The 26,078-nt window shown below is 45.4% G+C and overlaps 35 non-coding genes across 35 annotated transcripts; all 35 read right to left on the bottom strand.

The window, feature by feature from the left end:
- Nucleotides 1–182: 182 nt before the first annotated feature.
- On the bottom strand, nt 183–264 carry trnal-aag (transfer RNA leucine (anticodon AAG)). The gene has a single exon. It is a non-coding gene; the product is annotated as a tRNA-Leu (tRNA).
- A 609-nt stretch (nt 265–873) lies between these two features.
- On the bottom strand, nt 874–955 carry trnal-uag (transfer RNA leucine (anticodon UAG)). Its single transcript has one exon. It is a non-coding gene; the product is annotated as a tRNA-Leu (tRNA).
- Nucleotides 956–1,564: 609 nt separating this feature from the next.
- On the bottom strand, nt 1,565–1,646 carry trnal-uag (transfer RNA leucine (anticodon UAG)). Its single transcript has one exon. It is a non-coding gene; the product is annotated as a tRNA-Leu (tRNA).
- A 609-nt stretch (nt 1,647–2,255) lies between these two features.
- Nucleotides 2,256–2,337, bottom strand: trnal-aag (transfer RNA leucine (anticodon AAG)). The gene has a single exon. It is a non-coding gene; the product is annotated as a tRNA-Leu (tRNA).
- Nucleotides 2,338–3,637: 1,300 nt separating this feature from the next.
- On the bottom strand, nt 3,638–3,719 carry trnal-aag (transfer RNA leucine (anticodon AAG)). Its single transcript has one exon. It is a non-coding gene; the product is annotated as a tRNA-Leu (tRNA).
- Nucleotides 3,720–4,328: 609 nt separating this feature from the next.
- On the bottom strand, nt 4,329–4,410 carry trnal-uag (transfer RNA leucine (anticodon UAG)). Its single transcript has one exon. It is a non-coding gene; the product is annotated as a tRNA-Leu (tRNA).
- A 609-nt stretch (nt 4,411–5,019) lies between these two features.
- trnal-uag (transfer RNA leucine (anticodon UAG)) lies at nt 5,020–5,101 on the bottom strand. The gene has a single exon. It is a non-coding gene; the product is annotated as a tRNA-Leu (tRNA).
- Nucleotides 5,102–5,710: 609 nt separating this feature from the next.
- trnal-uag (transfer RNA leucine (anticodon UAG)) lies at nt 5,711–5,792 on the bottom strand. Its single transcript has one exon. It is a non-coding gene; the product is annotated as a tRNA-Leu (tRNA).
- A 609-nt stretch (nt 5,793–6,401) lies between these two features.
- On the bottom strand, nt 6,402–6,483 carry trnal-aag (transfer RNA leucine (anticodon AAG)). Its single transcript has one exon. It is a non-coding gene; the product is annotated as a tRNA-Leu (tRNA).
- A 1,300-nt stretch (nt 6,484–7,783) lies between these two features.
- On the bottom strand, nt 7,784–7,865 carry trnal-aag (transfer RNA leucine (anticodon AAG)). The gene has a single exon. It is a non-coding gene; the product is annotated as a tRNA-Leu (tRNA).
- Nucleotides 7,866–8,474: 609 nt separating this feature from the next.
- trnal-uag (transfer RNA leucine (anticodon UAG)) lies at nt 8,475–8,556 on the bottom strand. The gene has a single exon. It is a non-coding gene; the product is annotated as a tRNA-Leu (tRNA).
- Nucleotides 8,557–9,165: 609 nt separating this feature from the next.
- Nucleotides 9,166–9,247, bottom strand: trnal-aag (transfer RNA leucine (anticodon AAG)). Its single transcript has one exon. It is a non-coding gene; the product is annotated as a tRNA-Leu (tRNA).
- Nucleotides 9,248–9,856: 609 nt separating this feature from the next.
- trnal-uag (transfer RNA leucine (anticodon UAG)) lies at nt 9,857–9,938 on the bottom strand. The gene has a single exon. It is a non-coding gene; the product is annotated as a tRNA-Leu (tRNA).
- Nucleotides 9,939–10,547: 609 nt separating this feature from the next.
- On the bottom strand, nt 10,548–10,629 carry trnal-uag (transfer RNA leucine (anticodon UAG)). The gene has a single exon. It is a non-coding gene; the product is annotated as a tRNA-Leu (tRNA).
- A 609-nt stretch (nt 10,630–11,238) lies between these two features.
- trnal-uag (transfer RNA leucine (anticodon UAG)) lies at nt 11,239–11,320 on the bottom strand. The gene has a single exon. It is a non-coding gene; the product is annotated as a tRNA-Leu (tRNA).
- A 609-nt stretch (nt 11,321–11,929) lies between these two features.
- Nucleotides 11,930–12,011, bottom strand: trnal-uag (transfer RNA leucine (anticodon UAG)). Its single transcript has one exon. It is a non-coding gene; the product is annotated as a tRNA-Leu (tRNA).
- Nucleotides 12,012–12,620: 609 nt separating this feature from the next.
- Nucleotides 12,621–12,702, bottom strand: trnal-uag (transfer RNA leucine (anticodon UAG)). The gene has a single exon. It is a non-coding gene; the product is annotated as a tRNA-Leu (tRNA).
- A 607-nt stretch (nt 12,703–13,309) lies between these two features.
- On the bottom strand, nt 13,310–13,391 carry trnal-uag (transfer RNA leucine (anticodon UAG)). The gene has a single exon. It is a non-coding gene; the product is annotated as a tRNA-Leu (tRNA).
- A 609-nt stretch (nt 13,392–14,000) lies between these two features.
- trnal-uag (transfer RNA leucine (anticodon UAG)) lies at nt 14,001–14,082 on the bottom strand. Its single transcript has one exon. It is a non-coding gene; the product is annotated as a tRNA-Leu (tRNA).
- A 609-nt stretch (nt 14,083–14,691) lies between these two features.
- On the bottom strand, nt 14,692–14,773 carry trnal-aag (transfer RNA leucine (anticodon AAG)). The gene has a single exon. It is a non-coding gene; the product is annotated as a tRNA-Leu (tRNA).
- A 607-nt stretch (nt 14,774–15,380) lies between these two features.
- Nucleotides 15,381–15,462, bottom strand: trnal-aag (transfer RNA leucine (anticodon AAG)). The gene has a single exon. It is a non-coding gene; the product is annotated as a tRNA-Leu (tRNA).
- Nucleotides 15,463–16,071: 609 nt separating this feature from the next.
- On the bottom strand, nt 16,072–16,153 carry trnal-uag (transfer RNA leucine (anticodon UAG)). The gene has a single exon. It is a non-coding gene; the product is annotated as a tRNA-Leu (tRNA).
- A 609-nt stretch (nt 16,154–16,762) lies between these two features.
- On the bottom strand, nt 16,763–16,844 carry trnal-aag (transfer RNA leucine (anticodon AAG)). The gene has a single exon. It is a non-coding gene; the product is annotated as a tRNA-Leu (tRNA).
- A 609-nt stretch (nt 16,845–17,453) lies between these two features.
- Nucleotides 17,454–17,535, bottom strand: trnal-uag (transfer RNA leucine (anticodon UAG)). The gene has a single exon. It is a non-coding gene; the product is annotated as a tRNA-Leu (tRNA).
- A 609-nt stretch (nt 17,536–18,144) lies between these two features.
- trnal-uag (transfer RNA leucine (anticodon UAG)) lies at nt 18,145–18,226 on the bottom strand. The gene has a single exon. It is a non-coding gene; the product is annotated as a tRNA-Leu (tRNA).
- A 609-nt stretch (nt 18,227–18,835) lies between these two features.
- trnal-uag (transfer RNA leucine (anticodon UAG)) lies at nt 18,836–18,917 on the bottom strand. Its single transcript has one exon. It is a non-coding gene; the product is annotated as a tRNA-Leu (tRNA).
- Nucleotides 18,918–19,526: 609 nt separating this feature from the next.
- trnal-aag (transfer RNA leucine (anticodon AAG)) lies at nt 19,527–19,608 on the bottom strand. The gene has a single exon. It is a non-coding gene; the product is annotated as a tRNA-Leu (tRNA).
- Nucleotides 19,609–20,215: 607 nt separating this feature from the next.
- Nucleotides 20,216–20,297, bottom strand: trnal-aag (transfer RNA leucine (anticodon AAG)). Its single transcript has one exon. It is a non-coding gene; the product is annotated as a tRNA-Leu (tRNA).
- Nucleotides 20,298–20,906: 609 nt separating this feature from the next.
- On the bottom strand, nt 20,907–20,988 carry trnal-uag (transfer RNA leucine (anticodon UAG)). The gene has a single exon. It is a non-coding gene; the product is annotated as a tRNA-Leu (tRNA).
- A 609-nt stretch (nt 20,989–21,597) lies between these two features.
- On the bottom strand, nt 21,598–21,679 carry trnal-aag (transfer RNA leucine (anticodon AAG)). Its single transcript has one exon. It is a non-coding gene; the product is annotated as a tRNA-Leu (tRNA).
- A 1,300-nt stretch (nt 21,680–22,979) lies between these two features.
- trnal-aag (transfer RNA leucine (anticodon AAG)) lies at nt 22,980–23,061 on the bottom strand. The gene has a single exon. It is a non-coding gene; the product is annotated as a tRNA-Leu (tRNA).
- Nucleotides 23,062–23,670: 609 nt separating this feature from the next.
- trnal-uag (transfer RNA leucine (anticodon UAG)) lies at nt 23,671–23,752 on the bottom strand. The gene has a single exon. It is a non-coding gene; the product is annotated as a tRNA-Leu (tRNA).
- A 609-nt stretch (nt 23,753–24,361) lies between these two features.
- On the bottom strand, nt 24,362–24,443 carry trnal-uag (transfer RNA leucine (anticodon UAG)). Its single transcript has one exon. It is a non-coding gene; the product is annotated as a tRNA-Leu (tRNA).
- A 609-nt stretch (nt 24,444–25,052) lies between these two features.
- trnal-uag (transfer RNA leucine (anticodon UAG)) lies at nt 25,053–25,134 on the bottom strand. The gene has a single exon. It is a non-coding gene; the product is annotated as a tRNA-Leu (tRNA).
- Nucleotides 25,135–25,743: 609 nt separating this feature from the next.
- On the bottom strand, nt 25,744–25,825 carry trnal-aag (transfer RNA leucine (anticodon AAG)). Its single transcript has one exon. It is a non-coding gene; the product is annotated as a tRNA-Leu (tRNA).
- Between the last annotated feature and the right edge of the window lie 253 nt (nt 25,826–26,078).

The following is a 26,078-nucleotide window of genomic DNA, read 5'->3' as shown; positions in this document are numbered from 1 at the left end:
AACACTGCAGGGTCTTCAATGTCGCCTAAGAACAAAGCCAGGTATGAGCATTTGCAAATGGCATCGTAGCATGGCTCTCTGCTACCATCATGCGAATAACTGCTCTTCAGCCTTGGGTCAGGCACCGTTGTTGAGAGTGATTAGGTATAAGAATTCTTCTGCCATCTCCTAAAAACACTGCTTGGCAGCGGTGGGGTTCGAACCCACGCCTCCGCAGAGACTGGAGCCTTAATCAAGCGCCTTAGACCGCTCGGCCACGCTACCCTGTGGTAATCTCTTTTTTGCAATTTTCAAGTCTGGAGTCCTCCAAAGCAGCATTCTCAACTTGGTACATGAGCAGGGCTGAACTTGTGAGGAACAATGCTTGCCTAACTTTCAAAGTAAAAAATGCTAAGCTATATGTAACTCTGAAAAAGAAGAAGGGTTCCAATGTCTTTTTCAAATTGTTTCCCGTCATCTGTACTGGAAGAGAGGGTTTTCAAGAGAACACAAAGGCAAGAATCATTGTAAAGTTACCAGCTGGCAGCATTCGATCCCATGCCTTCTCAGAGACTGGAGCCTAAATCCAGTGCCTTAGACCACTCAGACACGCTACCACAGGAAGACTGCATTTGCTGACATTCTTGTGGAAGAAGGTGAATTTTTCTTCTGTCAGAAGAGGAAAGATGCATCATTTCCTGCCTGTTATCAAAACACCGCAGGGTCTTCAATGTCGCCTAAGAACAAAGCCAGGTATGAGCATTTGCAAATGGCATCGTGGCATGGCTCTCTGCTACCATCATGCGAATGACTGCTCTTCAGCCTTGGGTCAGGCACCATTGTTGAGAGTGATTAGGTATAAGAATTCTTCTGCCATCTCCTAAAAACACTGCTTGGCAGCGGTGGGATTCGAACCCACGCCTCCGCAGAGACTGGAGCCTAAATCCAGCGCCTTAGACCGCTCGGCCACGCTACCCTTTGGTAATATCTTTTTTGCAATTTTCAAGTCTGGAGTCCTCCAAAGCAGCATTCTCAACTTGGTACATGAGCAGGGCTGAACTTGTGAGGAACAATGCTTGCCTAACTTTCAAAGTAAAAAATGCTAAGCTATATGTAACTCTGAAAAAGAAGAAGGGTTCCAATGTCTTTTTCAAATTGTTTCCCGTCATCTGTACTGGAAGAGAGGGTTTTCAAGAGAACACAAAGGCAAGAATCATTGTAAAGTTACCAGCTGGCAGCATTCGATGCCATGCCTTCTCAGAGACTGGAGCCTAAATCCAGTGCCTTAGACCACTCAGACACGCTACCACAGGAAGACTGCATTTGCTGACATTCTTGTGGAAGAAGGTGAATTTTTCTTCTGTCAGAAGAGGAAAGATGCATCATTTCCTGCCTGTTATCAAAACACCGCAGGGTCTTCAATGTCGCCTAAGAACAAAGCCAGGTATGAGCATTTGCAAATGGCATCGTGGCATGGCTCTCTGCTACCATCATGCGAATGACTGCTCTTCAGCCTTGGGTCAGGCACCGTTGTTGAGAGTGATTAGGTATAAGAATTCTTCTGCCATCTCCTAAAAACACTGCTTGGCAGCGGTGGGATTCAAACCCACGCCTCCGCAGAGACTGGAGCCTAAATACAGCGCCTTAGACCGCTCGGCCACGCTACCCTTTGGTAATATCTTTTTTGCAATTTTCAAGTCTGGAGTCCTCCAAAGCAGCATTCTCAACTTGGTACATGAGCAGGGCTGAACTTGTGAGGAACAATGCTTGCCTAACTTTCAAAGTAAAAAATGCTAAGTTATATGTAACTCTGAAAAAGAAGAAGGGTTCCAATGTCTTTTTCAAATTGTTTCCCGTCATCTGTACTGGAAGAGAGGGTTTTCAAGAGAACACAAAGGCAAGAATCATTGTAAAGTTACCAGCTGGCAGCATTCGATCCCATGCCTTCTCAGAGACTGGAGCCTAAATCCAGTGCCTTAGACCACTCAGACACGCTACCACAGGAAGACTGTATTTGCTGACATTCTTGTAGAAGAAGCTGAATTTGTCTTCTGTCAGAAGAGGAAAGATGCATCATTTCCTGCCTGTTATCAAAACACTGCAGGGTCTTCAATGTCGCCTAAGAACAAAGCCAGGTATGAGCATTTGCAAATGGCATCGTAGCATGGCTCTCTGCTACCATCATGCGAATAACTGCTCTTCAGCCTTGGGTCAGGCACCGTTGTTGAGAGTGATTAGGTATAAGAATTCTTCTGCCATCTCCTAAAAACACTGCTTGGCAGCGGTGGGATTCGAACCCACGCCTCCGCAGAGACTGGAGCCTTAATCCAGCGCCTTAGACCGCTCGGCCACGCTACCCTGTGGTAATCTCTTTTTTGCAATTTTCAAGTCTGGAGTCCTCCAAAGCAGCATTCTCAACTTGGTACATGAGCAGGGCTGAACTTGTGAGGAACAATGCTTGCCTAACTTTCAAAGTAAAAAATGCTAAGCTATATGTAACTCTGAAAAAGAAGAAGGGTTCCAATGTCTTTTTCAAATTGTTTCCCGTCATCTGTACTGGAAGAGAGGGTTTTCAAGAGAACACAAAGGCAAGAATCATTGTAAAGTTACCAGCTGGCAGCATTCGATCCCATGCCTTCTCAGAGACTGGAGCCTAAATCCAGTGCCTTAGACCACTCAGACACGCTACCACAGGAAGACTGCATTTGCTGACATTCTTGTGGAAGAAGGTGAATTTTTCTTCTGTCAGAAGAGGAAAGATGCATCATTTCCTGCCTGTTATCAAAACACCGCAGGGTCTTCAATGTCGCCTAAGAACAAAGCCAGGTATGAGCATTTGCAAATGGCATCGTAGCATGGCTCTCTGCTACCATCATGTGAATAACTGCTCTTCAGCCTTGGGTCAGGCACCGTTGTTGAGAGTGATTAGGTATAAGAATTCTTCTGTCATTTCCTAAAAACACTGCTTGGCAGCGGTGGGATTCGACCCCACACATCCGCAGAGACTGGAGACTAAATCCAGCTCCTTAGACCGCTCGGCCACGCTACCCTGTGGTAATATCATTTTTGCAATTTTCAAGTCTGGAGTCCTCCAAAGCAGCATTCTCAACTTGGTACATGAGCAGGGCTGAACTTGTGAGGAACAATGCTTGCCTAACTTTCAAAGTAAAAAATGCTAAGCTATATGTAACTCTGAAAAAGAAGAAGGGTTCCAATGTCTTTTTCAAATTGTTTCCCGTCATCTGTACTGGAAGAGAGGGTTTTCAAGAGAACACAAAGGCAAGAATCATTGTAAAGTTACCAGCTGGCAGCATTCGATCCCATGCCTTCTCAGAGACTGGAGCCTAAATCCAGTGCCTTAGACCACTCAGACACGCTACCACAGGAAGACTGTATTTGCTGACATTCTTGTAGAAGAAGCTGAATTTGTCTTCTGTCAGAAGAGGAAAGATGCATAATTTCCTGCCTGTTATCAAAACACTGCAGGGTCTTCAATGTCGCCTAAGAACAAAGCCAGGTATGAGCATTTGCAAATGGCATCGTAGCATGGCTCTCTGCTACCATCATGCGAATAACTGCTCTTCAGCCTTGGGTCAGGCACCGTTGTTGAGAGTGATTAGGTATAAGAATTCTTCTGCCATCTCCTAAAAACACTGCTTGGCAGCGGTGGGGTTCGAACCCACGCCTCCGCAGAGACTGGAGCCTTAATCAAGCGCCTTAGACCGCTCGGCCACGCTACCCTGTGGTAATCTCTTTTTTGCAATTTTCAAGTCTGGAGTCCTCCAAAGCAGCATTCTCAACTTGGTACATGAGCAGGGCTGAACTTGTGAGGAACAATGCTTGCCTAACTTTCAAAGTAAAAAATGCTAAGCTATATGTAACTCTGAAAAAGAAGAAGGGTTCCAATGTCTTTTTCAAATTGTTTCCCGTCATCTGTACTGGAAGAGAGGGTTTTCAAGAGAACACAAAGGCAAGAATCATTGTAAAGTTACCAGCTGGCAGCATTCGATCCCATGCCTTCTCAGAGACTGGAGCCTAAATCCAGTGCCTTAGACCACTCAGACACGCTACCACAGGAAGACTGCATTTGCTGACATTCTTGTGGAAGAAGGTGAATTTTTCTTCTGTCAGAAGAGGAAAGATGCATCATTTCCTGCCTGTTATCAAAACACCGCAGGGTCTTCAATGTCGCCTAAGAACAAAGCCAGGTATGAGCATTTGCAAATGGCATCGTGGCATGGCTCTCTGCTACCATCATGCGAATGACTGCTCTTCAGCCTTGGGTCAGGCACCGTTGTTGAGAGTGATTAGGTATAAGAATTCTTCTGCCATCTCCTAAAAACACTGCTTGGCAGCGGTGGGATTCGAACCCACACCTCCGCAGAGACTGGAGCCTAAATCCAGCGCCTTAGACCGCTCGGCCACGCTACCCTTTGGTAATATCTTTTTTGCAATTTTCAAGTCTGGAGTCCTCCAAAGCAGCATTCTCAACTTGGTACATGAGCAGGGCTGAACTTGTGAGGAACAATGCTTGCCTAACTTTCAAAGTAAAAAATGCTAAGCTATATGTAACTCTGAAAAAGAAGAAGGGTTCCAATGTCTTTTTCAAATTGTTTCCCGTCATCTGTACTGGAAGAGAGGGTTTTCAAGAGAACACAAAGGCAAGAATCATTGTAAAGTTACCAGCTGGCAGCATTCGATGCCATGCCTTCTCAGAGACTGGAGCCTAAATCCAGTGCCTTAGACCACTCAGACACGCTACCACAGGAAGACTGCATTTGCTGACATTCTTGTGGAAGAAGGTGAATTTTTCTTCTGTCAGAAGAGGAAAGATGCATCATTTCCTGCCTGTTATCAAAACACCGCAGGGTCTTCAATGTCGCCTAAGAACAAAGCCAGGTATGAGCATTTGCAAATGGCATCGTGGCATGGCTCTCTGCTACCATCATGCGAATGACTGCTCTTCAGAATTGGGTCAGGCACCATTGTTGAGAGTGATTAGGTATAAGAATTCTTCTGCCATCTCCTAAAAACACTGCTTGGCAGCGGTGGGATTCGAACCCACGCCTCCGCAGAGACTGGAGCCTAAATCCAGCGCCTTAGACCGCTCGGCCAGGCTACCCTTTGGTAATATCTTTTTTGCAATTTTCAAGTCTGGAGTCCTCCAAAGCAGCATTCTCAACTTGGTACATGAGCAGGGCTGAACTTGTGAGGAACAATGCTTGCCTAACTTTCAAAGTAAAAAATGCTAAGCTATATGTAACTCTGAAAAAGAAGAAGGGTTCCAATGTCTTTTTCAAATTGTTTCCCGTCATCTGTACTGGAAGAGAGGGTTTTCAAGAGAACACAAAGGCAAGAATCATTGTAAAGTTACCAGCTGGCAGCATTCGATCCCATGCCTTCTCAGAGACTGGAGCCTAAATCCAGTGCCTTAGACCACTCAGACACGCTACCACAGGAAGACTGTATTTGCTGACATTCTTGTAGAAGAAGGTGAATTTTTCTTCTGTCAGAAGAGGAAAGATGCATCATTTCCTGCCTGTTATCAAAACACCGCAGGGTCTTCAATGTCGCCTAAGAACAAAGCCAGGTATGAGCATTTGCAAATGGCATCGTGGCATGGCTCTCTGCTACCATCATGCGAATGACTGCTCTTCAGCCTTGGGTCAGGCACCGTTGTTGAGAGTGATTAGGTATAAGAATTCTTCTGCCATCTCCTAAAAACACTGCTTGGCAGCGGTGGGATTCAAACCCACGCCTCCGCAGAGACTGGAGCCTAAATACAGCGCCTTAGACCGCTCGGCCACGCTACCCTTTGGTAATATCTTTTTTGCAATTTTCAAGTCTGGAGTCCTCCAAAGCAGCATTCTCAACTTGGTACATGAGCAGGGCTGAACTTGTGAGGAACAATGCTTGCCTAACTTTCAAAGTAAAAAATGCTAAGTTATATGTAACTCTGAAAAAGAAGAAGGGTTCCAATGTCTTTTTCAAATTGTTTCCCGTCATCTGTACTGGAAGAGAGGGTTTTCAAGAGAACACAAAGGCAAGAATCATTGTAAAGTTACCAGCTGGCAGCATTCGATCCCATGCCTTCTCAGAGACTGGAGCCTAAATCCAGTGCCTTAGACCACTCAGACACGCTACCACAGGAAGACTGTATTTGCTGACATTCTTGTAGAAGAAGCTGAATTTGTCTTCTGTCAGAAGAGGAAAGATGCATCATTTCCTGCCTGTTATCAAAACACTGCAGGGTCTTCAATGTCGCCTAAGAACAAAGCCAGGTATGAGCATTTGCAAATGGCATCGTAGCATGGCTCTCTGCTACCATCATGCGAATAACTGCTCTTCAGCCTTGGGTCAGGCACCGTTGTTGAGAGTGATTAGGTATAAGAATTCTTCTGCCATCTCCTAAAAACACTGCTTGGCAGCGGTGGGATTCGAACCCACGCCTCCGCAGAGACTGGAGCCTTAATCCAGCGCCTTAGACCGCTCGGCCACGCTACCCTGTGGTAATCTCTTTTTTGCAATTTTCAAGTCTGGAGTCCTCCAAAGCAGCATTCTCAACTTGGTACATGAGCAGGGCTGAACTTGTGAGGAACAATGCTTGCCTAACTTTCAAAGTAAAAAATGCTAAGCTATATGTAACTCTGAAAAAGAAGAAGGGTTCCAATGTCTTTTTCAAATTGTTTCCCGTCATCTGTACTGGAAGAGAGGGTTTTCAAGAGAACACAAAGGCAAGAATCATTGTAAAGTTACCAGCTGGCAGCATTCGATCCCATGCCTTCTCAGAGACTGGAGCCTAAATCCAGTGCCTTAGACCACTCAGACACGCTACCACAGGAAGACTGCATTTGCTGACATTCTTGTGGAAGAAGGTGAATTTTTCTTCTGTCAGAAGAGGAAAGATGCATCATTTCCTGCCTGTTATCAAAACACCGCAGGGTCTTCAATGTCGCCTAAGAACAAAGCCAGGTATGAGCATTTGCAAATGGCATCGTAGCATGGCTCTCTGCTACCATCATGCGAATAACTGCTCTTCAGCCTTGGGTCAGGCACCGTTGTTGAGAGTGATTAGGTATAAGAATTCTTCTGTCATTTCCTAAAAACACTGCTTGGCAGCGGTGGGATTCGACCCCACACATCCGCAGAGACTGGAGACTAAATCCAGCTCCTTAGACCGCTCGGCCACGCTACCCTGTGGTAATATCATTTTTGCAATTTTCAAGTCTGGAGTCCTCCAAAGCAGCATTCTCAACTTGGTACATGAGCAGGGCTGAACTTGTGAGGAACAATGCTTGCCTAACTTTCAAAGTAAAAAATGCTAAGCTATATGTAACTCTGAAAAAGAAGAAGGGTTCCAATGTCTTTTTCAAATTGTTTCCCGTCATCTGTACTGGAAGAGAGGGTTTTCAAGAGAACACAAAGGCAAGAATCATTGTAAAGTTACCAGCTGGCAGCATTCGATCCCATGCCTTCTCAGAGACTGGAGCCTAAATCCAGTGCCTTAGACCACTCAGACACGCTACCACAGGAAGACTGTATTTGCTGACATTCTTGTAGAAGAAGCTGAATTTGTCTTCTGTCAGAAGAGGAAAGATGCATCATTTCCTGCCTGTTATCAAAACACTGCAGGGTCTTCAATGTCGCCTAAGAACAAAGCCAGGTATGAGCATTTGCAAATGGCATCGTAGCATGGCTCTCTGCTACCATCATGCGAATAACTGCTCTTCAGCCTTGGGTCAGGCACCGTTGTTGAGAGTGATTAGGTATAAGAATTCTTCTGCCATCTCCTAAAAACACTGCTTGGCAGCGGTGGGGTTCGAACCCACGCCTCCGCAGAGACTGGAGCCTTAATCAAGCGCCTTAGACCGCTCGGCCACGCTACCCTGTGGTAATCTCTTTTTTGCAATTTTCAAGTCTGGAGTCCTCCAAAGCAGCATTCTCAACTTGGTACATGAGCAGGGCTGAACTTGTGAGGAACAATGCTTGCCTAACTTTCAAAGTAAAAAATGCTAAGCTATATGTAACTCTGAAAAAGAAGAAGGGTTCCAATGTCTTTTTCAAATTGTTTCCCGTCATCTGTACTGGAAGAGAGGGTTTTCAAGAGAACACAAAGGCAAGAATCATTGTAAAGTTACCAGCTGGCAGCATTCGATCCCATGCCTTCTCAGAGACTGGAGCCTAAATCCAGTGCCTTAGACCACTCAGACACGCTACCACAGGAAGACTGCATTTGCTGACATTCTTGTGGAAGAAGGTGAATTTTTCTTCTGTCAGAAGAGGAAAGATGCATCATTTCCTGCCTGTTATCAAAACACCGCAGGGTCTTCAATGTCGCCTAAGAACAAAGCCAGGTATGAGCATTTGCAAATGGCATCGTGGCATGGCTCTCTGCTACCATCATGCGAATGACTGCTCTTCAGCCTTGGGTCAGGCACCGTTGTTGAGAGTGATTAGGTATAAGAATTCTTCTGCCATCTCCTAAAAACACTGCTTGGCAGCGGTGGGATTCGAACCCACGCCTCCGCAGAGACTGGAGCCTAAATCCAGCGCCTTAGACCGCTCGGCCACGCTACCCTTTGGTAATATCTTTTTTGCAATTTTCAAGTCTGGAGTCCTCCAAAGCAGCATTCTCAACTTGGTACATGAGCAGGGCTGAACTTGTGAGGAACAATGCTTGCCTAACTTTCAAAGTAAAAAATGCTAAGCTATATGTAACTCTGAAAAAGAAGAAGGGTTCCAATGTCTTTTTCAAATTGTTTCCCGTCATCTGTACTGGAAGAGAGGGTTTTCAAGAGAACACAAAGGCAAGAATCATTGTAAAGTTACCAGCTGGCAGCATTCGATCCCATGCCTTCTCAGAGACTGGAGCCTAAATCCAGTGCCTTAGACCACTCAGACACGCTACCACAGGAAGACTGTATTTGCTGACATTCTTGTAGAAGAAGCTGAATTTGTCTTCTGTCAGAAGAGGAAAGATGCATCATTTCCTGCCTGTTATCAAAACACTGCAGGGTCTTCAATGTCGCCTAAGAACAAAGCCAGGTATGAGCATTTGCAAATGGCATCGTAGCATGGCTCTCTGCTACCATCATGCGAATAACTGCTCTTCAGCCTTGGGTCAGGCACCGTTGTTGAGAGTGATTAGGTATAAGAATTCTTCTGCCATCTCCTAAAAACACTGCTTGGCAGCGGTGGGATTCGAACCCACGCCTCCGCAGAGACTGGAGCCTTAATCCAGCGCCTTAGACCGCTCGGCCACGCTACCCTGTGGTAATCTCTTTTTTGCAATTTTCAAGTCTGGAGTCCTCCAAAGCAGCATTCTCAACTTGGTACATGAGCAGGGCTGAACTTGTGAGGAACAATGCTTGCCTAACTTTCAAAGTAAAAAATGCTAAGCTATATGTAACTCTGAAAAAGAAGAAGGGTTCCAATGTCTTTTTCAAATTGTTTCCCGTCATCTGTACTGGAAGAGAGGGTTTTCAAGAGAACACAAAGGCAAGAATCATTGTAAAGTTACCAGCTGGCAGCATTCGATCCCATGCCTTCTCAGAGACTGGAGCCTAAATCCAGTGCCTTAGATCACTCAGACACGCTACCACAGGAAGACTGCATTTGCTGACATTCTTGTGGAAGAAGGTGAATTTTTCTTCTGTCAGAAGAGGAAAGATGCATCATTTCCTGCCTGTTATCAAAACACCGCAGGGTCTTCAATGTCGCCTAAGAACAAAGCCAGGTATGAGCATTTGCAAATGGCATCGTGGCATGGCTCTCTGCTACCATCATGCGAATGACTGCTCTTCAGCCTTGGGTCAGGCACCATTGTTGAGAGTGATTAGGTATAAGAATTCTTCTGCCATCTCCTAAAAACACTGCTTGGCAGCGGTGGGATTCGAACCCACGCCTCCGCAGAGACTGGAGCCTAAATCCAGCGCCTTAGACCGCTCGGCCACGCTACCCTTTGGTAATATCTTTTTTGCAATTTTCAAGTCTGGAGTCCTCCAAAGCAGCATTCTCAACTTGGTACATGAGCAGGGCTGAACTTGTGAGGAACAATGCTTGCCTAACTTTCAAAGTAAAAAATGCTAAGCTATATGTAACTCTGAAAAAGAAGAAGGGTTCCAATGTCTTTTTCAAATTGTTTCCCGTCATCTGTACTGGAAGAGAGGGTTTTCAAGAGAACACAAAGGCAAGAATCATTGTAAAGTTACCAGCTGGCAGCATTCGATCCCATGCCTTCTCAGAGACTGGAGCCTAAATCCAGTGCCTTAGACCACTCAGACACGCTACCACAGGAAGACTGCATTTGCTGACATTCTTGTGGAAGAAGGTGAATTTTTCTTCTGTCAGAAGAGGAAAGATGCATAATTTCCTGCCTGTTATCAAAACACCGCAGGGTCTTCAATGTCGCCTAAGAACAAAGCCAGGTATGAGCATTTGCAAATGGCATCATGGCATGGCTCTCTGCTACCATCATGCGAATGACTGCTCTTCAGCCTTGGGTCAGGCACCATTGTTGAGAGTGATTAGGTATAAGAATTCTTCTGCCATCTCCTAAAAACACTGCTTGGCAGCGGTGGGATTCGAACCCACGCCTCCGCAGAGACTGGAGCCTAAATCCAGCGCCTTAGACCGCTCGGCCACGCTACCCTTTGGTAATATCTTTTTTGCAATTTTCAAGTCTGGAGTCCTCCAAAGCAGCATTCTCAACTTGGTACATGAGCAGGGCTGAACTTGTGAGGAACAATGCTTGCCTAACTTTCAAAGTAAAAAATGCTAAGCTATATGTAACTCTGAAAAAGAAGAAGGGTTCCAATGTCTTTTTCAAATTGTTTCCCGTCATCTGTACTGGAAGAGAGGGTTTTCAAGAGAACACAAAGGCAAGAATCATTGTAAAGTTACCAGCTGGCAGCATTCGATCCCATGCCTTCTCAGAGACTGGAGCCTAAATCCAGTGCCTTAGACCACTCAGACACGCTACCACAGGAAGACTGTATTTGCTGACATTCTTGTAGAAGAAGGTGAATTTTTCTTCTGTCAGAAGAGGAAAGATGCATCATTTCCTGCCTGTTATCAAAACACTGCAGGGTCTTCAATGTCGCCTAAGAACAAAGCCAGGTATGAGCATTTGCAAATGGCATCGTGGCATGGCTCTCTGCTACCATCATGCGAATGACTGCTCTTCAGCCTTGGGTCAGGCACCGTTGTTGAGAGTGATTAGGTATAAGAATTCTTCTGCCATCTCCTAAAAACACTGCTTGGCAGCGGTGGGATTCAAACCCACGCCTCCGCAGAGACTGGAGCCTAAATACAGCGCCTTAGACCGCTCGGCCACGCTACCCTTTGGTAATATCTTTTTTGCAATTTTCAAGTCTGGAGTCCTCCAAAGCAGCATTCTCAACTTGGTACATGAGCAGGGCTGAACTTGTGAGGAACAATGCTTGCCTAACTTTCAAAGTAAAAAATGCTAAGTTATATGTAACTCTGAAAAAGAAGAAGGGTTCCAATGTCTTTTTCAAATTGTTTCCCGTCATCTGTACTGGAAGAGAGGGTTTTCAAGAGAACACAAAGGCAAGAATCATTGTAAAGTTACCAGCTGGCAGCATTCGATCCCATGCCTTCTCAGAGACTGGAGCCTAAATCCAGTGCCTTAGACCACTCAGACACGCTACCACAGGAAGACTGTATTTGCTGACATTCTTGTAGAAGAAGCTGAATTTGTCTTCTGTCAGAAGAGGAAAGATGCATCATTTCCTGCCTGTTATCAAAACACTGCAGGGTCTTCAATGTCGCCTAAGAACAAAGCCAGGTATGAGCATTTGCAAATGGCATCGTAGCATGGCTCTCTGCTACCATCATGCGAATAACTGCTCTTCAGCCTTGGGTCAGGCACCGTTGTTGAGAGTGATTAGGTATAAGAATTCTTCTGCCATCTCCTAAAAACACTGCTTGGCAGCGGTGGGATTCAAACCCACGCCTCCGCAGAGACTGGAGCCTAAATACAGCGCCTTAGACCGCTCGGCCACGCTACCCTTTGGTAATATCTTTTTTGCAATTTTCAAGTCTGGAGTCCTCCAAAGCAGCATTCTCAACTTGGTACATGAGCAGGGCTGAACTTGTGAGGAACAATGCTTGCCTAACTTTCAAAGTAAAAAATGCTAAGCTATATGTAACTCTGAAAAAGAAGAAGGGTTCCAATGTCTTTTTCAAATTGTTTCCCGTCATCTGTACTGGAAGAGAGGGTTTTCAAGAGAACACAAAGGCAAGAATCATTGTAAAGTTACCAGCTGGCAGCATTCGATCCCATGCCTTCTCAGAGACTGGAGCCTAAATCCAGTGCCTTAGACCACTCAGACACGCTACCACAGGAAGACTGCATTTGCTGACATTCTTGTGGAAGAAGGTGAATTTTTCTTCTGTCAGAAGAGGAAAGATGCATCATTTCCTGCCTGTTATCAAAACACCGCAGGGTCTTCAATGTCGCCTAAGAACAAAGCCAGGTATGAGCATTTGCAAATGGCATCGTGGCATGGCTCTCTGCTACCATCATGCGAATGACTGCTCTTCAGCCTTGGGTCAGGCACCGTTGTTGAGAGTGATTAGGTATAAGAATTCTTCTGCCATCTCCTAAAAACACTGCTTGGCAGCGGTGGGATTCGAACCCACGCCTCCGCAGAGACTGGAGCCTAAATCCAGCGCCTTAGACCGCTCGGCCACGCTACCCTTTGGTAATATCTTTTTTGCAATTTTCAAGTCTGGAGTCCTCCAAAGCAGCATTCTCAACTTGGTACATGAGCAGGGCTGAACTTGTGAGGAACAATGCTTGCCTAACTTTCAAAGTAAAAAATGCTAAGCTATATGTAACTCTGAAAAAGAAGAAGGGTTCCAATGTCTTTTTCAAATTGTTTCCCGTCATCTGTACTGGAAGAGAGGGTTTTCAAGAGAACACAAAGGCAAGAATCATTGTAAAGTTACCAGCTGGCAGCATTCGATGCCATGCCTTCTCAGAGACTGGAGCCTAAATCCAGTGCCTTAGACCACTCAGACACGCTACCACAGGAAGACTGCATTTGCTGACATTCTTGTGGAAGAAGGTGAATTTTTCTTCTGTCAGAAGAGGAAAGATGCATCATTTCCTGCCTGTTATCAAAACACCGCAGGGTCTTCAATGTCGCCTAAGAACAAAGCCAGGTATGAGCATTTGCAAATGGCATCGTGGCATGGCTCTGCTACCATCATGCGAATGACTGCTCTTCAGAATTGGGTCAGGCACCATTGTTGAGAGTGATTAGGTATAAGAATTCTTCTGCCATCTCCTAAAAACACTGCTTGGCAGCGGTGGGATTCGAACCCACGCCTCCGCAGAGACTGGAGCCTAAATCCAGCGCCTTAGACCGCTCGGCCACGCTACCCTTTGGTAATATCTTTTTTGCAATTTTCAAGTCTGGAGTCCTCCAAAGCAGCATTCTCAACTTGGTACATGAGCAGGGCTGAACTTGTGAGGAACAATGCTTGCCTAACTTTCAAAGTAAAAAATGCTAAGCTATATGTAACTCTGAAAAAGAAGAAGGGTTCCAATGTCTTTTTCAAATTGTTTCCCGTCATCTGTACTGGAAGAGAGGGTTTTCAAGAGAACACAAAGGCAAGAATCATTGTAAAGTTACCAGCTGGCAGCATTCGATCCCATGCCTTCTCAGAGACTGGAGCCTAAATCCAGTGCCTTAGACCACTCAGACACGCTACCACAGGAAGACTGCATTTGCTGACATTCTTGTGGAAGAAGGTGAATTTTTCTTCTGTCAGAAGAGGAAAGATGCATAATTTCCTGCCTGTTATCAAAACACCGCAGGGTCTTCAATGTCGCCTAAGAACAAAGCCAGGTATGAGCATTTGCAAATGGCATCATGGCATGGCTCTCTGCTACCATCATGCGAATGACTGCTCTTCAGCCTTGGGTCAGGCACCATTGTTGAGAGTGATTAGGTATAAGAATTCTTCTGCCATCTCCTAAAAACACTGCTTGGCAGCGGTGGGATTCGAACCCACGCCTCCGCAGAGACTGGAGCCTAAATCCAGCGCCTTAGACCGCTCGGCCACGCTACCCTTTGGTAATATCTTTTTTGCAATTTTCAAGTCTGGAGTCCTCCAAAGCAGCATTCTCAACTTGGTACATGAGCAGGGCTGAACTTGTGAGGAACAATGCTTGCCTAACTTTCAAAGTAAAAAATGCTAAGCTATATGTAACTCTGAAAAAGAAGAAGGGTTCCAATGTCTTTTTCAAATTGTTTCCCGTCATCTGTACTGGAAGAGAGGGTTTTCAAGAGAACACAAAGGCAAGAATCATTGTAAAGTTACCAGCTGGCAGCATTCGATCCCATGCCTTCTCAGAGACTGGAGCCTAAATCCAGTGCCTTAGACCACTCAGACACGCTACCACAGGAAGACTGTATTTGCTGACATTCTTGTAGAAGAAGCTGAATTTGTCTTCTGTCAGAAGAGGAAATATGCATCATTTCCTGCCTGTTATCAAAACACTGCAGGGTCTTCAATGTCGCCTAAGAACAAAGCCAGGTATGAGCATTTGCAAATGGCATCGTAGCATGGCTCTCTGCTACCATCATGCGAATAACTGCTCTTCAGCCTTGGGTCAGGCACCGTTGTTGAGAGTGATTAGGTATAAGAATTCTTCTGCCATCTCCTAAAAACACTGCTTGGCAGCGGTGGGATTCGAACCCACGCCTCCGCAGAGTCTGGAGCCTTAATCCAGCGCCTTAGACCGCTCGGCCACGCAACCCTGTGGTAATCTCTTTTTTGCAATTTTCAAGTCTGGAGTCCTCCAAAGCAGCATTCTCAACTTGGTACATGAGCAGGGCTGAACTTGTGAGGAACAATGCTTGCCTAACTTTCAAAGTAAAAAATGCTAAGCTATATGTAACTGAAAAAGAAGAAGGGTTCCAATGTCTTTTTCAAATTGTTTCCCGTCATCTGTACTGGAAGAGAGGGTTTTCAAGAGAACACAAAGGCAAGAATCATTGTAAAGTTACCAGCTGGCAGCATTCGATCCCATGCCTTCTCAGAGACTGGAGCCTAAATCCAGTGCCTTAGACCACTCAGACACGCTACCACAGGAAGACTGTATTTGCTGACATTCTTGTAGAAGAAGCTGAATTTGTCTTCTGTCAGAAGAGGAAAGATGCATCATTTCCTGCCTGTTATCAAAACACTGCAGGGTCTTCAATGTCGCCTAAGAACAAAGCCAGGTATGAGCATTTGCAAATGGCATCGTAGCATGGCTCTCTGCTACCATCATGCGAATAACTGCTCTTCAGCCTTGGGTCAGGCACCGTTGTTGAGAGTGATTAGGTATAAGAATTCTTCTGCCATCTCCTAAAAACACTGCTTGGCAGCGGTGGGATTCGAACCCACGCCTCCGCAGAGACTGGAGCCTTAATCAAGCGCCTTAGACCGCTCGGCCACGCTACCCTGTGGTAATCTCTTTTTTGCAATTTTCAAGTCTGGAGTCCTCCAAAGCAGCATTCTCAACTTGGTACATGAGCAGGGCTGAACTTGTGAGGAACAATGCTTGCCTAACTTTCAAAGTAAAAAATGCTAAGCTATATGTAACTCTGAAAAAGAAGAAGGGTTCCAATGTCTTTTTCAAATTGTTTCCCATCATCTGTACTGGAAGAGAGGGTTTTCAAGAGAACACAAAGGCAAGAATCATTGTAAAGTTACCAGCTGGCAGCATTCGATCCCATGCCTTCTCAGAGACTGGAGCCTAAATCCAGTGCCTTAGACCACTCAGACACGCTACCACAGGAAGACTGCATTTGCTGACATTCTTGTGGAAGAAGGTGAATTTTTCTTCTGTCAGAAGAGGAAAGATGCATCATTTCCTGCCTGTTATCAAAACACCGCAGGGTCTTCAATGTCGCCTAAGAACAAAGCCAGGTATGAGCATTTGCAAATGGCATCGTGGCATGGCTCTCTGCTACCATCATGCGAATGACTGCTCTTCAGCCTTGGGTCAGGCACCGTTGTTGAGAGTGATTAGGTATAAGAATTCTTCTGCCATCTCCTAAAAACACTGCTTGGCAGCGGTGGGATTCAAACCCACGTCTCCGCAGAGACTGGAGCCTAAATACAGCGCCTTAGACCGCTCGGCCACGCTACCCTTTGGTAATATCTTTTTTGCAATTTTCAAGTCTGGAGTCCTCCAAAGCAGCATTCTCAACTTGGTACATGAGCAGGGCTGAACTTGTGAGGAACAATGCTTGCCTAACTTTCAAAGTAAAAAATGCTAAGTTATATGTAACTCTGAAAAAGAAGAAGGGTTCCAATGTCTTTTTCAAATTGTTTCCCGTCATCTGTACTGGAAGAGAGGGTTTTCAAGAGAACACAAAGGCAAGAATCATTGTAAAGTTACCAGCTGGCAGCATTCGATCCCATGCCTTCTCAGAGACTGGAGCCTAAATCCAGTGCCTTAGACCACTCAGACACGCTACCACAGGAAGACTGTATTTGCTGACATTCTTGTAGAAGAAGCTGAATTTGTCTTCTGTCAGAAGAGGAAAGATGCATCATTTCCTGCCTGTTATCAAAACACTGCAGGGTCTTCAATGTCGCCTAAGAACAAAGCCAGGTATGAGCATTTGCAAATGGCATCGTAGCATGGCTCTCTGCTACCATCATGCGAATAACTGCTCTTCAGCCTTGGGTCAGGCACCGTTGTTGAGAGTGATTAGGTATAAGAATTCTTCTGCCATCTCCTAAAAACACTGCTTGGCAGCGGTGGGATTCGAACCCACGCCTCCGCAGAGACTGGAGCCTTAATCCAGCGCCTTAGACCGCTCGGCCACGCTACCCTGTGGTAATCTCTTTTTTGCAATTTTCAAGTCTGGAGTCCTCCAAAGCAGCATTCTCAACTTGGTACATGAGCAGGGCTGAACTTGTGAGGAACAATGCTTGCCTAACTTTCAAAGTAAAAAATGCTAAGCTATATGTAACTCTGAAAAAGAAGAAGGGTTCCAATGTCTTTTTCAAATTGTTTCCCGTCATCTGTACTGGAAGAGAGGGTTTTCAAGAGAACACAAAGGCAAGAATCATTGTAAAGTTACCAGCTGGCAGCATTCGATCCCATGCCTTCTCAGAGACTGGAGCCTAAATCCAGTGCCTTAGACCACTCAGACACGCTACCACAGGAAGACTGCATTTGCTGACATTCTTGTGGAAGAAGGTGAATTTTTCTTCTGTCAGAAGAGGAAAGATGCATCATTTCCTGCCTGTTATCAAAACACTGCAGGGTCTTCAATGTCGCCTAAGAACAAAGCCAGGTATGAGCATTTGCAAATGGCATCGTGGCATGGCTCTCTGCTACCATCATGCGAATGACTGCTCTTCAGCCTTGGGTCAGGCACCGTTGTTGAGAGTGATTAGGTATAAGAATTCTTTTGCCATCTCCTAAAAACACTGCTTGGCAGCGGTGGGATTCGAACCCACGCCTCCGCAGAGACTGGAGCCTAAATCCAGCGCCTTAGACCGCTCGGCCACGCTACCCTTTGGTAATATCTTTTTTGCAATTTTCAAGTCTGGAGTCCTCCAAAGCAGCATTCTCAACTTGGTACATGAGCAGGGCTGAACTTGTGAGGAACAATGCTTGCCTAACTTTCAAAGTAAAAAATGCTAAGCTATATGTAACTCTGAAAAAGAAGAAGGGTTCCAATGTCTTTTTCAAATTGTTTCCCGTCATCTGTACTGGAAGAGAGGGTTTTCAAGAGAACACAAAGGCAAGAATCATTGTAAAGTTACCAGCTGGCAGCATTCGATGCCATGCCTTCTCAGAGACTGGAGCCTAAATCCAGTGCCTTAGACCACTCAGACACGCTACCACAGGAAGACTGCATTTGCTGACATTCTTGTGGAAGAAGGTGAATTTTTCTTCTGTCAGAAGAGGAAAGATGCATCATTTCCTGCCTGTTATCAAAACACCGCAGGGTCTTCAATGTCGCCTAAGAACAAAGCCAGGTATGAGCATTTGCAAATGGCATCGTGGCATGGCTCTCTGCTACCATCATGCGAATGACTGCTCTTCAGAATTGGGTCAGGCACCATTGTTGAGAGTGATTAGGTATAAGAATTCTTCTGCCATCTCCTAAAAACACTGCTTGGCAGCGGTGGGATTCGAACCCACGCCTCCGCAGAGACTGGAGCCTAAATCCAGCGCCTTAGACCGCTCGGCCACGCTACCCTTTGGTAATATCTTTTTTGCAATTTTCAAGTCTGGAGTCCTCCAAAGCAGCATTCTCAACTTGGTACATGAGCAGGGCTGAACTTGTGAGGAACAATGCTTGCCTAACTTTCAAAGTAAAAAATGCTAAGCTATATGTAACTCTGAAAAAGAAGAAGGGTTCCAATGTCTTTTTCAAATTGTTTCCCGTCATCTGTACTGGAAGAGAGGGTTTTCAAGAGAACACAAAGGCAAGAATCATTGTAAAGTTACCAGCTGGCAGCATTCGATCCCATGCCTTCTCAGAGACTGGAGCCTAAATCCAGTGCCTTAGACCACTCAGACACGCTACCACAGGAAGACTGCATTTGCTGACATTCTTGTGGAAGAAGGTGAATTTTTCTTCTGTCAGAAGAGGAAAGATGCATAATTTCCTGCCTGTTATCAAAACACCGCAGGGTCTTCAATGTCGCCTAAGAACAAAGCCAGGTATGAGCATTTGCAAATGGCATCATGGCATGGCTCTCTGCTACCATCATGCGAATGACTGCTCTTCAGCCTTGGGTCAGGCACCATTGTTGAGAGTGATTAGGTATAAGAATTCTTCTGCCATCTCCTAAAAACACTGCTTGGCAGCGGTGGGATTCGAACCCACGCCTCCGCAGAGACTGGAGCCTAAATCCAGCGCCTTAGACCGCTCGGCCACGCTACCCTTTGGTAATATCTTTTTTGCAATTTTCAAGTCTGGAGTCCTCCAAAGCAGCATTCTCAACTTGGTACATGAGCAGGGCTGAACTTGTGAGGAACAATGCTTGCCTAACTTTCAAAGTAAAAAATGCTAAGCTATATGTAACTCTGAAAAAGAAGAAGGGTTCCAATGTCTTTTTCAAATTGTTTCCCGTCATCTGTACTGGAAGAGAGGGTTTTCAAGAGAACACAAAGGCAAGAATCATTGTAAAGTTACCAGCTGGCAGCATTCGATCCCATGCCTTCTCAGAGACTGGAGCCTAAATCCAGTGCCTTAGACCACTCAGACACGCTACCACAGGAAGACTGTATTTGCTGACATTCTTGTAGAAGAAGCTGAATTTGTCTTCTGTCAGAAGAGGAAATATGCATCATTTCCTGCCTGTTATCAAAACACTGCAGGGTCTTCAATGTCGCCTAAGAACAAAGCCAGGTATGAGCATTTGCAAATGGCATCGTAGCATGGCTCTCTGCTACCATCATGCGAATAACTGCTCTTCAGCCTTGGGTCAGGCACCGTTGTTGAGAGTGATTAGGTATAAGAATTCTTCTGCCATCTCCTAAAAACACTGCTTGGCAGCGGTGGGATTCGAACCCACGCCTCCGCAGAGTCTGGAGCCTTAATCCAGCGCCTTAGACCGCTCGGCCACGCAACCCTGTGGTAATCTCTTTTTTGCAATTTTCAAGTCTGGAGTCCTCCAAAGCAGCATTCTCAACTTGGTACATGAGCAGGGCTGAACTTGTGAGGAACAATGCTTGCCTAACTTTCAAAGTAAAAAATGCTAAGCTATATGTAACTGAAAAAGAAGAAGGGTTCCAATGTCTTTTTCAAATTGTTTCCCGTCATCTGTACTGGAAGAGAGGGTTTTCAAGAGAACACAAAGGCAAGAATCATTGTAAAGTTACCAGCTGGCAGCATTCGATCCCATGCCTTCTCAGAGACTGGAGCCTAAATCCAGTGCCTTAGACCACTCAGACACGCTACCACAGGAAGACTGTATTTGCTGACATTCTTGTAGAAGAAGCTGAATTTGTCTTCTGTCAGAAGAGGAAAGATGCATCATTTCCTGCCTGTTATCAAAACACTGCAGGGTCTTCAATGTCGCCTAAGAACAAAGCCAGGTATGAGCATTTGCAAATGGCATCGTAGCATGGCTCTCTGCTACCATCATGCGAATAACTGCTCTTCAGCCTTGGGTCAGGCACCGTTGTTGAGAGTGATTAGGTATAAGAATTCTTCTGCCATCTCCTAAAAACACTGCTTGGCAGCGGTGGGATTCGAACCCACGCCTCCGCAGAGACTGGAGCCTTAATCAAGCGCCTTAGACCGCTCGGCCACGCTACCCTGTGGTAATCTCTTTTTTGCAATTTTCAAGTCTGGAGTCCTCCAAAGCAGCATTCTCAACTTGGTACATGAGCAGGGCTGAACTTGTGAGGAACAATGCTTGCCTAACTTTCAAAGTAAAAAATGCTAAGCTATATGTAACTCTGAAAAAGAAGAAGGGTTCCAATGTCTTTTTCAAATTGTTTCCCATCATCTGTACTGGAAGAGAGGGTTTTCAAGAGAACACAAAGGCAAGAATCATTGTAAAGTTACCAGCTGGCAGCATTCGATCCCATGCCTTCTCAGAGACTGGAGCCTAAATCCAGTGCCTTAGACCACTCAGACACGCTACCACAGGAAGACTGCATTTGCTGACATTCTTGTGGAAGAAGGTGAATTTTTCTTCTGTCAGAAGAGGAAAGATGCATCATTTCCTGCCTGTTATCAAAACACCGCAGGGTCTTCAATGTCGCCTAAGAACAAAGCCAGGTATGAGCATTTGCAAATGGCATCGTGGCATGGCTCTCTGCTACCATCATGCGAATGACTGCTCTTCAGCCTTGGGTCAGGCACCGTTGTTGAGAGTGATTAGGTATAAGAATTCTTCTGCCATCTCCTAAAAACACTGCTTGGCAGCGGTGGGATTCAAACCCACGCCTCCGCAGAGACTGGAGCCTAAATACAGCGCCTTAGACCGCTCGGCCACGCTACCCTTTGGTAATATCTTTTTTGCAATTTTCAAGTCTGGAGTCCTCCAAAGCAGCATTCTCAACTTGGTACATGAGCAGGGCTGAACTTGTGAGGAACAATGCTTGCCTAACTTTCAAAGTAAAAAATGCTAAGTTATATGTAACTCTGAAAAAGAAGAAGGGTTCCAATGTCTTTTTCAAATTGTTTCCCGTCATCTGTACTGGAAGAGAGGGTTTTCAAGAGAACACAAAGGCAAGAATCATTGTAAAGTTACCAGCTGGCAGCATTCGATCCCATGCCTTCTCAGAGACTGGAGCCTAAATCCAGTGCCTTAGACCACTCAGACACGCTACCACAGGAAGACTGTATTTGCTGACATTCTTGTAGAAGAAGCTGAATTTGTCTTCTGTCAGAAGAGGAAAGATGCATCATTTCCTGCCTGTTATCAAAACACTGCAGGGTCTTCAATGTCGCCTAAGAACAAAGCCAGGTATGAGCATTTGCAAATGGCATCGTAGCATGGCTCTCTGCTACCATCATGCGAATAACTGCTCTTCAGCCTTGGGTCAGGCACCGTTGTTGAGAGTGATTAGGTATAAGAATTCTTCTGCCATCTCCTAAAAACACTGCTTGGCAGCGGTGGGATTCGAACCCACGCCTCCGCAGAGACTGGAGCCTTAATCCAGCGCCTTAGACCGCTCGGCCACGCTACCCTGTGGTAATCTCTTTTTTGCAATTTTCAAGTCTGGAGTCCTCCAAAGCAGCATTCTCAACTTGGTACATGAGCAGGGCTGAACTTGTGAGGAACAATGCTTGCCTAACTTTCAAAGTAAAAAATGCTAAGCTATATGTAACTCTGAAAAAGAAGAAGGGTTCCAATGTCTTTTTCAAATTGTTTCCCGTCATCTGTACTGGAAGAGAGGGTTTTCAAGAGAACACAAAGGCAAGAATCATTGTAAAGTTACCAGCTGGCAGCATTCGATCCCATGCCTTCTCAGAGACTGGAGCCTAAATCCAGTGCCTTAGACCACTCAGACACGCTACCACAGGAAGACTGCATTTGCTGACATTCTTGTGGAAGAAGGTGAATTTTTCTTCTGTCAGAAGAGGAAAGATGCATCATTTCCTGCCTGTTATCAAAACACCGCAGGGTCTTCAATGTCGCCTAAGAACAAAGCCAGGTATGAGCATTTGCAAATGGCATCGTAGCATGGCTCTCTGCTACCATCATGCGAATAACTGCTCTTCAGCCTTGGGTCAGGCACCGTTGTTGAGAGTGATTAGGTATAAGAATTCTTCTGTCATTTCCTAAAAACACTGCTTGGCAGCGGTGGGATTCGACCCCACACATCCGCAGAGACTGGAGACTAAATCCAGCTCCTTAGACCGCTCGGCCACGCTACCCTGTGGTAATATCATTTTTGCAATTTTCAAGTCTGGAGTCCTCCAAAGCAGCATTCTCAACTTGGTACATGAGCAGGGCTGAACTTGTGAGGAACAATGCTTGCCTAACTTTCAAAGTAAAAAATGCTAAGCTATATGTAACTCTGAAAAAGAAGAAGGGTTCCAATGTCTTTTTCAAATTGTTTCCCGTCATCTGTACTGGAAGAGAGGGTTTTCAAGAGAACACAAAGGCAAGAATCATTGTAAAGTTACCAGCTGGCAGCATTCGATCCCATGCCTTCTCAGAGACTGGAGCCTAAATCCAGTGCCTTAGACCACTCAGACACGCTACCACAGGAAGACTGTATTTGCTGACATTCTTGTAGAAGAAGCTGAATTTGTCTTCTGTCAGAAGAGGAAAGATGCATAATTTCCTGCCTGTTATCAAAACACTGCAGGGTCTTCAATGTCGCCTAAGAACAAAGCCAGGTATGAGCATTTGCAAATGGCATCGTAGCATGGCTCTCTGCTACCATCATGCGAATAACTGCTCTTCAGCCTTGGGTCAGGCACCGTTGTTGAGAGTGATTAGGTATAAGAATTCTTCTGCCATCTCCTAAAAACACTGCTTGGCAGCGGTGGGGTTCGAACCCACGCCTCCGCAGAGACTGGAGCCTTAATCAAGCGCCTTAGACCGCTCGGCCACGCTACCCTGTGGTAATCTCTTTTTTGCAATTTTCAAGTCTGGAGTCCTCCAAAGCAGCATTCTCAACTTGGTACATGAGCAGGGCTGAACTTGTGAGGAACAATGCTTGCCTAACTTTCAAAGTAAAAAATGCTAAGCTATATGTAACTCTGAAAAAGAAGAAGGGTTCCAATGTCTTTTTCAAATTGTTTCCCGTCATCTGTACTGGAAGAGAGGGTTTTCAAGAGAACACAAAGGCAAGAATCATTGTAAAGTTACCAGCTGGCAGCATTCGATCCCATGCCTTCTCAGAGACTGGAGCCTAAATCCAGTGCCTTAGACCACTCAGACACGCTACCACAGGAAGACTGCATTTGCTGACATTCTTGTGGAAGAAGGTGAATTTTTCTTCTGTCAGAAGAGGAAAGATGCATCATTTCCTGCCTGTTATCAAAACACCGCAGGGTCTTCAATGTCGCCTAAGAACAAAGCCAGGTATGAGCATTTGCAAATGGCATCGTGGCATGGCTCTCTGCTACCATCATGCGAATGACTGCTCTTCAGCCTTGGGTCAGGCACCGTTGTTGAGAGTGATTAGGTATAAGAATTCTTCTGCCATCTCCTAAAAACACTGCTTGGCAGCGGTGGGATTCGAACCCACGCCTCCGCAGAGACTGGAGCCTAAATCCAGCGCCTTAGACCGCTCGGCCACGCTACCCTTTGGTAATATCTTTTTTGCAATTTTCAAGTCTGGAGTCCTCCAAAGCAGCATTCTCAACTTGGTACATGAGCAGGGCTGAACTTGTGAGGAACAATGCTTGCCTAACTTTCAAAGTAAAAAATGCTAAGCTATATGTAACTCTGAAAAAGAAGAAGGGTTCCAATGTCTTTTTCAAATTGTTTCCCGTCATCTGTACTGGAAGAGAGGGTTTTCAAGAGAACACAAAGGCAAGAATCATTGTAAAGTTACCAGCTGGCAGCATTCGATGCCATGCCTTCTCAGAGACTGGAGCCTAAATCCAGTGCCTTAGACCACTCAGACACGCTACCACAGGAAGACTGTATTTGCTGACATTCTTGTAGAAGAAGGTGAATTTTTCTTCTGTCAGAAGAGGAAAGATGCATCATTTCCTGCCTGTTATCAAAACACCGCAGGGTCTTCAATGTCGCCTAAGAACAAAGCCAGGTATGAGCATTTGCAAATGGCATCGTGGCATGGCTCTCTGCTACCATCATGCGAATGACTGCTCTTCAGAATTGGGTCAGGCACCATTGTTGAGAGTGATTAGGTATAAGAATTCTTCTGCCATCTCCTAAAAACACTGCTTGGCAGCGGTGGGATTCGAACCCACGCCTCCGCAGAGACTGGAGCCTAAATCCAGCGCCTTAGACCGCTCGGCCACGCTACCCTTTGGTAATATCTTTTTTGCAATTTTCAAGTCTGGAGTCCTCCAAAGCAGCATTCTCCACTTGGTACATGAGCAGGGCTGAACTTGTGAGGAACAATGCTTGCCTAACTTTCAAAGTAAAAAATGCTAAGCTATATGTAACTCTGAAAAAGAAGAAGGGTTCCAATGTCTTTTTCAAATTGTTTCCCGTCATCTGTACTGGAAGAGAGGGTTTTCAAGAGAACACAAAGGCAAGAATCATTGTAAAGTTACCAGCTGGCAGCATTCGATCCCATGCCTTCTCAGAGACTGGAGCCTAAATCCAGTGCCTTAGACCACTCAGACACGCTACCACAGGAAGACTGTATTTGCTGACATTCTTGTAGAAGAAGGTGAATTTTTCTTCTGTCAGAAGAGGAAAGATGCATCATTTCCTGCCTGTTATCAAAACACCGCAGGGTCTTCAATGTCGCCTAAGAACAAAGCCAGGTATGAGCATTTGCAAATGGCATCGTGGCATGGCTCTCTGCTACCATCATGCGAATGACTGCTCTTCAGCCTTGGGTCAGGCACCGTTGTTGAGAGTGATTAGGTATAAGAATTCTTCTGCCATCTCCTAAAAACACTGCTTGGCAGCGGTGGGATTCAAACCCACGCCTCCGCAGAGACTGGAGCCTAAATACAGCGCCTTAGACCGCTCGGCCACGCTACCCTTTGGTAATATCTTTTTTGCAATTTTCAAGTCTGGAGTCCTCCAAAGCAGCATTCTCAACTTGGTACATGAGCAGGGCTGAACTTGTGAGGAACAATGCTTGCCTAACTTTCAAAGTAAAAAATGCTAAGTTATATGTAACTCTGAAAAAGAAGAAGGGTTCCAATGTCTTTTTCAAATTGTTTCCCGTCATCTGTACTGGAAGAGAGGGTTTTCAAGAGAACACAAAGGCAAGAATCATTGTAAAGTTACCAGCTGGCAGCATTCGATCCCATGCCTTCTCAGAGACTGGAGCCTAAATCCAGTGCCTTAGACCACTCAGACACGCTACCACAGGAAGACTGTATTTGCTGACATTCTTGTAGAAGAAGCTGAATTTGTCTTCTGTCAGAAGAGGAAAGATGCATCATTTCCTGCCTGTTATCAAAACACTGCAGGGTCTTCAATGTCGCCTAAGAACAAAGCCAGGTATGAGCATTTGCAAATGGCATCGTAGCATGGCTCTCTGCTACCATCATGCGAATAACTGCTCTTCAGCCTTGGGTCAGGCACCGTTGTTGAGAGTGATTAGGTATAAGAATTCTTCTGCCATCTCCTAAAAACACTGCTTGGCAGCGGTGGGATTCGAACCCACGCCTCCGCAGAGACTGGAGCCTTAATCCAGCGCCTTAGACCGCTCGGCCACGCTACCCTGTGGTAATCTCTTTTTTGCAATTTTCAAGTCTGGAGTCCTCCAAAGCAGCATTCTCAACTTGGTACATGAGCAGGGCTGAACTTGTGAGGAACAATGCTTGCCTAACTTTCAAAGTAAAAAATGCTAAGCTATATGTAACTCTGAAAAAGAAGAAGGGTTCCAATGTCTTTTTCAAATTGTTTCCCGTCATCTGTACTGGAAGAGAGGGTTTTCAAGAGAACACAAAGGCAAGAATCATTGTAAAGTTACC

Source organism: Brachyhypopomus gauderio, chromosome 1, assembly GCF_052324685.1.
Source record: "Brachyhypopomus gauderio isolate BG-103 chromosome 1, BGAUD_0.2, whole genome shotgun sequence".
In the NCBI taxonomy this organism is placed as follows: Eukaryota; Metazoa; Chordata; class Actinopteri; order Gymnotiformes; family Hypopomidae; genus Brachyhypopomus; species Brachyhypopomus gauderio.
The sequence above is the reverse complement of the archived record's forward strand: the minus strand, read 5'-3'. Positions and strand labels throughout refer to the sequence as shown.